Source organism: Onychomys torridus, chromosome 23, assembly GCF_903995425.1.
Source record: "Onychomys torridus chromosome 23, mOncTor1.1, whole genome shotgun sequence".
Classification (NCBI taxonomy): domain Eukaryota; kingdom Metazoa; phylum Chordata; class Mammalia; order Rodentia; family Cricetidae; genus Onychomys; species Onychomys torridus.
In genome coordinates this window covers 12,451,457-12,462,285 of record NC_050465.1, presented here as the reverse complement: position 1 = coordinate 12,462,285, position 10,829 = coordinate 12,451,457, and positions in this window count along the sequence as shown.

The window sequence follows — 10,829 nt, the reverse complement described above, 5'->3', positions numbered from 1 at the left end:
TAAGAAATACACTGGAAATGTGATTAATACAAAAGCAGCCCTAGAAAGCTTATGAGGAACTTTGATATGTTATTTAGCCAACCAAAATATGAAATTAATTATAAATAAGAGACTGAAGAATGGAAAAATAATCAAAATTAGCTAACAGCGATGGGCAGAAATGACCTATAGAAAAATAACCAATTGAGTTTCTGAGGTTGCAAAGCACTGTATCTGACTAATTAACTTTAAGGTTGAACCGTACGTGTACTGGGGCCAACAGAAGACTATGCTGATGGAGATGAGAGACGTTCACATACTATTAAATCGGAGGAGCTCAAGGATGAAAGAGCAAATAGAAACTAAGCCGAGCACTAAGTAAGTGAAGACAGGAGGGATGGTCAGCAGTTCCACACCATCCCAACCACATAGTGAGATTCTGGTCAGCCTGGGCTACATGAGACTGTTGCCAAAACAAAACAAAACAAAACAAACGACAAAAAAACCTTGAAATAAACCGAGCAGTGGTGGCGCACGCCTGTGATCCCAGCACTCGGGAGGCAGAGCCAGGCGGATCTCTGTGAGTTGGAGGCCAGCCTGGGCTACCAAGTGAGTCCCAGGAAAGGCGCAAAGCTACATAGAGAAACCCTGTCTTGAAAAACCAAAAACAACAACAACAAAACAAGAACTCTTGAAATAAGGGATTAAATAAATTTGCACCTCTCTCTCTCTCTCTCTCTCTCTCTCTCTGTCTCTCTCTCTCTCTCTGTCTGTGTGTGTGTGTGTGTGTGTGTGTGTGTGTGTGTGTGTGTGGTGTGTGGTGTTGTTTTGTTTTTTGTTTTTTTGAGTCAGGGTTTCTTTGTGCAGCCCTGGCTGTCCTGGAACCTGCTCTGTAAACCAGGCTGGTCTCCTTCATACTCAGAGATTCACACCTGCCTCTGCCTTCCAAGTGCTGGGATTAAAGGTGTGCACCACCACCTCCAGCCCCTTTGCCCTTTCTCTTAAACAACACGTTTTGTTTTATTTAATTCATTCTGGAATTCTTTGCTGTAACTCACATCAGGAATCCTGATCACACCCGAGTGGAAGCCTCAGCTCTGAGGAGGACTACTCAAACTACACAGCTGACAATGTAGAACTGTGCTCCCCTCATTGAAAGACAATATTGGGGGGTGGGCTGGAGAGATGGCTCAGTGGTTAAAAGCACTGGCTGCTCTTATAGAGGTCCCAAGTTCAACTCTCAGCTCCCACATGGCAGCTCACAACTGTCTCTAACTCAAGTTCCAGGGAATCTGAAACCCTCACACAAATGCTCCAGGAATAGAAATGTGTTTCCCTATGGGATTGTAATCTCAGTCACATGGCAGGGACTGGGGTAGCTCTGGGATTTTTTTTCTTTTAGCAAAAGTTGGGAAAAGAGCAAACATGAATGGTAAATTCGATTTTTTATATTCATTAATAAGAGCTGTTGTGCTTAGACATGATCAGTCATACGACATGTTATAGTTTTTGTTTTGCTTTATTCTGGTTTGTTATTTAATTTCCTAAAAGCTAAATAAATACCATTTTCACGTTAAAAGAAAGACAGTATGAGCATGCTGCCAGTGGACCCTGTTTAAAAGGCCTGGATCCTAGAATGGTGATATGGGAAGAAATTTTGGAATCTTTAGGAATGGTGCTTTCCTGGGGGGGTCTTTAAGTAATTGAAGTCATTGCCCTCAGAAGGTATTGTTGTTCTCCAAGAGTGAGTCCCTCCAGGGGAGACTGTCCTCAGTGCTCAAGTCCTGAATCTCATTCTTGCTCTGTTTCAAGATGTGATCTCTTCCCTTCACAGTCCTCATCTACATAAAGTTCTCTGACAGCTGAACTTTCGGTGATATAATACCCCTGAACCCCCAGAGCTGTGACCATAAAAGCCTTCTTTTATAGGCTAAGAGCCTCTACTGTTTAGTCAGTAACTAAGAACATATTGAAACAACAGGATAAATATTGAAATGAGCTCTACCTCTCAGTGATCTAACCGGACTCTTTAAAGATGAAAGGATCTTCACTTTCCTATTTAACTTACGTGATGATAACGGACTGAAACCCTGGATTCTACTTTAATTTGTGGGCTGATTTTCTTTTCCTTCTTTTTTTGGGGGGAGGGGGGAGTTGAGGATCCAACCCAGGGCCTTGTGCTTGCTAGGCAAGCGCTCTACCACTGAGCTAAATCCCCAACCTGTGATTTTCTAGACTGCTTCTAGTACCTGCAAGCTTAGCTCTCCTCCCTTCAACTCAGCATTTTCCAGGAATTGTTTTCTCCTTATACCACATACTATTATGCTCTTCTTAGATTCCTACTCTTAGATTAGGAATTACATAGTCTCAAATATAGTTTTCTGAAGCATGATCCCAATTAGTATTATTCAATAAAAACCTGGAGTCAGATATTAGGGTGAAGACTAAAAGATCAGAATAGCAGAGCAGCAGCCACTAGAAACTTCTTGCCTCCACGAATCCTGCACCACCACCATCACCGCCTGGCTCTGTTTCTCTTTTATACTGGTTCAATCTCATGTAGGCCATAGTCACCTTAAACTCCTGATTTTCCTGCTTCCCCCTCCTGCTGGGATTAAAGGTGTGTGCCACCACTGCCTGGTCTCTGTGGTTACCCCATGGTTCACTCCATGCTCTGATCTCCAGGCAAGCTTTATTTGTCAGAACACAAACAAAATATCATACAACAGTTTTCAGAAACTAAGGTCTTCATTCCAAACAGTGGACAGTGCAGGACTTGAACTTCTGTAATGCAGAAAAGTGACATCACGTGAGGCACTGTAAACAGAATCTGGAGTAAGATAAAAAGCAAGATGGAAATCAGAACTTTATGGCCTATTCAAGAATTGTTATGTCAGTTACCAACTGATTATCCAGAGTTGAAGTGAGATGTACAAGAGATGTTCCTGGAAAAGTGTAAGAGAGAGCAATGAGCCAGAAGTCCAGCGCAGGGCTCCTGAAAGCTCCCAGCATTTCTCAAGAGATGCAAACAACTTGGACTGGTAGTCTCTGCAAACATTTGTGAGCACAGGCTATTTATACTTGAACAACAAGTCAATACAAATAGGTATTCTGTAAAGTGACTGAACACATCTTATCCAGATGGGGACACATTCAGAAGCCCGTTTTCTGTAATACAATTTCAGTGAAGAAGCCTGGCTGGGATGTAGATTATTATCAAAGGAGGTGGTCAGAGAATGATCAGTATAACTGAAACATTGCAAATAGAGGGTTCTTCCTCTCTCACAAGCAGAAAGCATTGCATGGACAGCTTTGAATGCTACAAAGACACAGACTACTTCCATCTTCCTATTCTGCCATCTTTAACCTTTTGATCTTTTTGTCATAGTCATAAGGTAAATGCCTGAAGCTTTCTATCTTCATACCAGACAAGAAAATGTACAACTTCAAAAGGCAACCATGAAAAAGCCACATGTCAAAATCCCCATCAAATGACAGTATAGACTCCTTAGACTCCGTTGTCTAGAACTGTTCCTTCGACATTCCTTGAGAGCTTCTTTGGAGGTTCTAGCAGGGAGAAGGTCATGCTCTTCCTCAGTTTCACAGCTTTTCGAGGGATGAGCATGGAGTGGTGAGGGAGAAAAGGGTCACCTGCCTAGGCAGTCAGATCTGCAGGTGATAATCAACAGGATGACCGATGTGGCAGCCAGATCACCCTCACATCATCCTTGGGCATTCGGAATTGCAGGACACTGGACAAGTAATATTTTAGTGTACATACCACTATTGTAACAAGCTTGTGGTTACTGATTTATAAAGACAAATAGGAAGGGAAAAGCAACTGGCACTATCTACCATAAGTATATGTCTCCTTTACTAAAGCATGATCACATTAAAAAAATTCCAAAGGTTATGCACATTTTATTGAGAAGAAAAATTACTTGTTGAATAGAAATTGTGTGGTGAGAAGGAAAATTTTATTTCAATACATCACTGAATAATCAAAGGTCACGTTGTGGGCTTATCTTTTCTGTATATAAAGAGCATGTTAGCCACACAGAATGAATCTTTCATTACTTTCAAAACTTATTAAAAGGATAAATCCTTCTGATAAACACATCTTTATGTTTGTTTTATTGAAGCATTTTGAAATGATTGCCTCATCACATTTCACTTTCTTCTTTCTGTCTTGATTCAACTCACAGCACTGATTTATGACGTTCTTCTTCTGTTCTGCAAACGTAGCTAGTTTTGTCTCAATGTCTAAAAACTGTGATGATCCTGTGGAGAAGTACAGCATTTTATCCTTGGGTCTACTCTTTCTTGCAGGTTCACACATGGCATGCTTCCTACATGGTTAGATGTAAAATGTAAAAGCAAATTTATTATACTAAGCAATTTCCAGTATTTATGTTTTCTGTCAGTTTTCATTGTATGGTTCAACAATGCTAAGATTATTTTATTTTCTGTAATTTTCCCTAATAGTTTTACTATTCAAAGCAATAGTAGTAGCAAAGGAAATTTTTTTCTCAAAGAAAACAGTGTAGGAAAGCTTTATAAAAACCTGGTATAGCTGGGCGGTGGTGGCACATGCCTGTAATCCCAGCACTCGGGAGGCAGAGGCAGGTGGATCTTTGTGAGTTAGAGGCCAGCCTGGTCTACCAAGCAAGATTCAGGGAAGGCACAAAGCTACACAGAGAAACCCTGTCTCGAAAAACCAAAAAAAAAAAAAAAAAAAAAAAAGAAAGAAAGAAAGAAAGACTGTATTAGACATTCTGGTGCTGAAGACAGAGGGAGCTACAGTCAAGATACCAGCAGACTAACAGCAGTCTTGAGATTCCCATCTTGGATTTTAGACCTCCAGTACTGTATGAGCACTCACATGTGATTTGAAGACATTATTCTGTGGGCATGTATCAGATGATCAATAAGAAACAAATACAAATATATTAATTCTCAAAAACTTGCTGATCACAGTGTTGCATATCTTTCATTCCAGCACTTGGGAGGCTGTAGAAGGCAGATATCTGTAAATTGAATGCCAGCCTTATTTACACAGTGAGCGTTATGTCAACAAAAGCTAGTGATACCTGTCTTTAAAATAAAACCAACCAAACTAAACACATAACTTGGGCCAGAAAGATGGCTGGCCAGGTAAAGGTGCTTTCTATCAAGGCTTAGGACCTGAGTTCCATCTGTGAGACCCACATGGTAGAAGGAGAGACCCAAGCCCCCAAACTTGTTCTCTGATTTCCATGAGCACACCACAGTAAATAACATAGAATTTTACCATCACCCCAAAATGGAGATGTAGAATTGCCGTAGACATAGTACTCATCCACTATTCTATATTCTACTCTACTCCACTCACATTTTGTGGTCCTTATAAAGTTACTAATTCATGCCGGGCGGTGGTGGCACACGCCTTTAACCCCAGCACTCTGGAGGCAGAGGCAGGCCGATCTTTGTGAGTTCAAGGCCGGCCTGGTCTACAGAGGGAGATCCAGGAAAGGTGCAAAGCTACACAGAGAAACCCTGTCTTGAAAAAAACAAAAACACAAAACAATAATAATACATAAATTAAGTTACTAATTGTGATTAATGAAGAGGTATGCCATCATTTACTTTCCTTGCTTCCATGTCTGTAATAGTTTAGGGGGCACAACCCAGGATGATAGCCCTTCTGCTCATCCAGGCTTCTGAACGACTGTGCATTGTAGTAAACATTCTTTGCGTCATCAATGGATATGTAGCACAGCTGGAATTTTTTTTTTCTACATTATACTAACATGTCAGAGTTTAAAAAGAGAAAGTTGTCGTTACTCTTTGACATCCAAAGATGCCATAGCATAGCTTAGCATAGGCATTTATAGCAACTCAAAAGTTCCTCTAACCTTTACAAGCCTTCCTGGTTGACATTCTCCTTCAAACACCTTTGGAATACAAATTTGCATTTCTAACTTGTGTTTCCTCATTGATCCCCGAAGTAAAACTATGTATTTCATTCAGGAGTCGTTCAGCCAGCACTAGATTAAAATGCAAATATACAAATAAAAAGGCTGGGTTATTTTTACCAAGAGGTAACCTCACTTCCTCCTGGCAGTCTCAGGGTAGCAAACACTGCAATCCCTGGCAGTTGGCCAGTCTTCTCAATGAGTTTTGATATTCTCATCAGCTTAAACAAATACTTCTTTGACACTTAGTATTTACTCGCCAAAGAACATACAGTGTGATTTCATCTGGAGGTTCTAAGAGGTAAACTGCTGCTCTTTGGCCAGAGAATTCGTTTTCTGAAATTTTCACTTATCGTTAATGTGCAGAGTCTAGGGAGGCATATGTGAAATCGGAGAACAAGTTTGAGGAATGAGTTCTCCCCTTCTACCTTTGTGTGGGTTTCAGACATTGAAGTCATGTGGTCAGTCTTACCCAACTATGACTTCCTTGTTGACATATCTTGCTAGCCCCTGGCCTGTGAACTGTATTACTGTCATGTGAATTGTTATACAAATGAACAAAAGATGACCCCTACCCCAAGTTACTTCTTTCCTTTTCTCCTATATTTTCTTTCCCGCCATTTCTCTTTCTATCTTTTTTTTTTTTTTTCCAGAGCTGAGGACCGAAACCAGGGCCTTGCTCTTGTTAGGCAAGTGCTCTACCACTGAGCTAAACCCCCAACCCCTTTTTATCCTTTTTTAAGATTTTATTTGTTGCCGGGTGGCAGTGGCACACGCCTTTAATTCCAGCAATCGGGACGTAGAGCCAGGTGGACCTCTGAGAATTTGAGGCCAGTGTGGTCTACAGAGCGAGATCCAGGACAGGCACCAAAACTACATGGAGAAATCCTGTCTCAAAAAACCAATTTTTTTTTTTTCTTGAGACAAAGTGTCGTATAGCCCTGGCTGTCCTTGTCATACAACAATGGTTCTCAAACTTTTACAGGGGTCACATGTCAGATACCCTGCACATCAGATATTTACAGTTCATAACAGTAGCAAAATTACAGTTATGAGGTAGCAACAAGCGCTTGCCTAGCGAACGCAAGGCCCTGGGTTCGGTCCTCAGCCCTGGGAAAAAATTATATTATGGTTAGGAGTCACCACAACATGAGGAACTGTACTGAAGTGCTGCAGCATTAGGAAGGTTAAGAACCACTGTCCTACACTGTGCTGTGCTTCCAGGAGGGCGTCACCATGCCAGGTTTCATGTGGTATTGGGAGTCAATTTTTTTTTTTTTTGGACTAGACAGGTAGTTTTTATCATTTTGTCTACATCTCCAACCTGAAGTTGTTTCTCTCTAGGAGTTGGCTACTTGGAAGCTCAAGAGTCTACTGGTATTGGTAGAAAAAGTTTATATACCCAGTTGTTTGCAACATTACTTCAATAATTATAGTTTGGGCCTTTTACAGCCTTCGTAATTTGCCTACCAGTGAAAATTGTATCCGATAGATGCTAGCCATAGATGAAGTGAATGCTACAGCTATAAGGATCCCCAAACTGCCTCTACCTTTTGCAGCTGTCTGATTTAGACGTCTGGCTGTGCGAGGAACATCAAATAGTATGTAGCATCCTTCTAGGACCCTTTCCACTTTGGACATGGTGCCTTCCTCCTTTCTTGGGTGGCTCCTCTGTACCCTACTCATCCCATTAAGAACTGTAGCCCTTGATAATGCCATGTGTGAAGGATTTCTAATACAACAGGCCTGTTAAGATGTTGTCCAAACAAAACCTGCTGTGTATCTTTTTTGTTGATCAGTTCTTAAATATCTCAAAATCACTCCAGAATCTAATAAACGGTTTTCTATATCAGTCGTTAAGCTGAATATCCATTCATAAAAGCACCCCCAGGTAACAGAAAAATTCCCAGATAAATGAAATGACTTCATATTATCCACTGAGACATGAGTACAAGTATTCCCCTCAACAACATCATTTTAGGAGCTGGAGAGATGGCTCAGTGTTAAGAGAGTTTGTTGCTCTTGCAGAGGACCAGAGTTGAGTTCTGAGCACCCACACTGGTCAACTTACAGCCACCTGTGATTGCAGCTTCAGAAGATCCAATGCACTCCTTTGCTCTTTGCAGGTACCCAAATGCATGTGAACATATGTATATGCAGACATCCCAAAAGAAAAATAAAACAAATCTTTTAAAAAATACTTATTTTGATAGGGTTAGATTTAAGGATTATGTTTTTTTTTATTTATTTGTCAGTTAGTTTCAATGCTTTGTAAAAATTTATATTAGTTTAAAACAGTTCTATTAGTAGACATATAACTACCACTGAGAACACATTATCATGCAGACCAAGGCTTTGTCTCTATCACCAGAATTTAAATTTCAGTTTTAGTATTTAAACATATAACATTGGGCAAATTATTTAACATGTTAAAGTAATTAAAAAAAAAAAAACAGCAGAAGCAATTGTCTAGAACACTGTAGTAATACTTTGAAGGCTTTGGAATTATTAGGGGAAAGAGGGGCCTGTGTAGGGGAAGAAAGCCAAAGGCCTGATCTTCAGAGGTTACATCCAGCCTGGTTCCAGACTGTGTATTCTGCATCCAGATCAGTGTCATAGCAGGACATGCACCTGTTGGCACTGAAGAACTGCCCTACCCTGTCTTTCTAGCTCTGATGCACTGAAATCCTGGGGCAAAGTGTATCTTAACTCCCTCAAGTTGTTTCTGTCACATACTCTCATTAAAATATCTACAAGGAACTGACACATCATAAATGGGTTAATAATTTCTTACGAGTTAGACTATGTAGGTATGACAAAAATCCCATATACCTTACACTGAATACCTTACATATACCCTCCTCAGAGTATCAGATCATCAGTGTCCTCACATGATTTCCACAATGTTTCTCCACTATTGTTGCTACTTTTTATGCTGTAATGAATGCGTAGTTTGCCAGTGAATGGTCTGAAAGTATGCAACATCCTTTTCCTCATCAACATTTTACCTATTAATTTCAGGCCCTCAATTAATTCTGTATTACTGATTGTCATTTTACCATAGACCTTTGCCTTTCCTTTTTTTCTATTGCTTGTTTAGGTGAGTATAAATCAAGGGAGTTATTATTTTATTAAATAGGTTATAGGTCATAATTTTTATATTGTTGCTTAAATGTTTTCATGTTTCAAAAGAATAACTTTGGTACAGCAAGATGGCTTAGTGAGTCAAAGCACCTGCCAAATAAGCCTAATGACCTCAACTCAATACTGGCATCCATGGTGGAAGGAGAGAGATGACTCCTCAATATTGTCCTTGACTTCTATATGCACACTGTGGCATATTGCATACACATATACATGAACACACACACATACATTTTTTTAGAGTAATTTTTTAAAGAGTAATTTTAATTTCTATATCAAAAATAAACTGCAGATATTTAGTGGAAGAAAGGAACATCACAGATAGCTGTGCTAGTCATTTCTCTGTCACTATGACAAAATAATAGAGATGATTCGTTTACTACAGGAAATCTTTGTTTCAGTTTCAGGGATTTCAGTCTGCAGTTGGATGACCTCATTGCCTGTGAACTTGTGCTGAGACAGGGGCTCACAGGGGAGAATGTAAAATAAGAAATCTTTACCTCGCAGTCAGGATGAGAGAAAGAGAAAGAGACATAGCCTCCTAATGACTTATGATCTCCATTAGTCCCCAAGTCTTAAAGGTTTTGCTGTACCGCACTAGCAACAATTTGAGGAGCAAGGTCTTTTGTTGCTGTTGTCTTGTAATAATTTTGTTTGTGTTCAATACATCCCAGCTGCTATTCCCCCTCCCTACCCTCCTCCTATTCTCCACCACTCCATCTCCCTTCTCCTCCAGATCCACTCCTCCTCAATTTACCTTCAAAAGAGAACAAATGTCCCAGGAATAAATAGCCACCAAGTACACATGACAAGATACTATAAGACCAGGCACCACCCCTCATATCAAGGCTGGGTAAGGCAACCCAGTAGGAGGTAATGGGGAGGACCGAGTTTTTAACACCTATACCTTTGTCAAACTTTCTAGATCTCAGCTGAACCAGAAGCTCTAATAGTCACTTATAGAGAGAGCTGTGACTTTTTGTTCTGCCTTGGAAACAGAACAAAATAGATGGATGTTGGCGTTTTTTTGGTTTTTTGGTTTTTTTTTTTGAGACAGTTTCTCTGTGTAGTTTTGCGCCTTTCCTGGAACTTGCTTTGTAGACCAAGCTGGCCTTGAACTCATAGAGATCCACCTGGCTCTGCCTCTCGAGTGCTGGGATTAAAGGCCTGCGCCACCACCGCCAGGCATATTCTGGAACCATAATAAAACATATTGGTTGATGAATTAATATGATGTATTAGTCTGCCGAAAGAGAGAACAAAACTGGTGTGGGCAGGGGAAGTGTGTATGTCAGATATGATCTAACAAATGACCGCCATCACTAGAGGGGCTGGCAAGTCCCAAACTGTCATTGTGTGGCTGGCAGAAAGCCAGGACAACTGATATTTCATTTAGATCTGAAAGCAGTCTCCAAGAGAGCCCTCTTGCTCAGAGGAGGCCATGCTTTAATTCCATTCAAGCCAGCTGACTGATTAATGTGCACCTATGTGGGAAAGAACAATCTGCTTCACTCAGTCCACTGATTTAGATGTCACCGTTGTGCAGAAACCCGGACACAACAGAATCTTACTCATCTAGTATGGTGCAGTCAAATTGACTCATAAAATCAACTCTCATCCATGAGATCGAAGAGATGAAGTGAGGCTGCTTACTGAGATGAGTGCCACTCAAGGGGCAGAAGCCTTTATCCTCTGAACAGTTAGTGAGAAAGATAACACTTTAGAAAACATAAAGCCCTAGAGAACACTAAC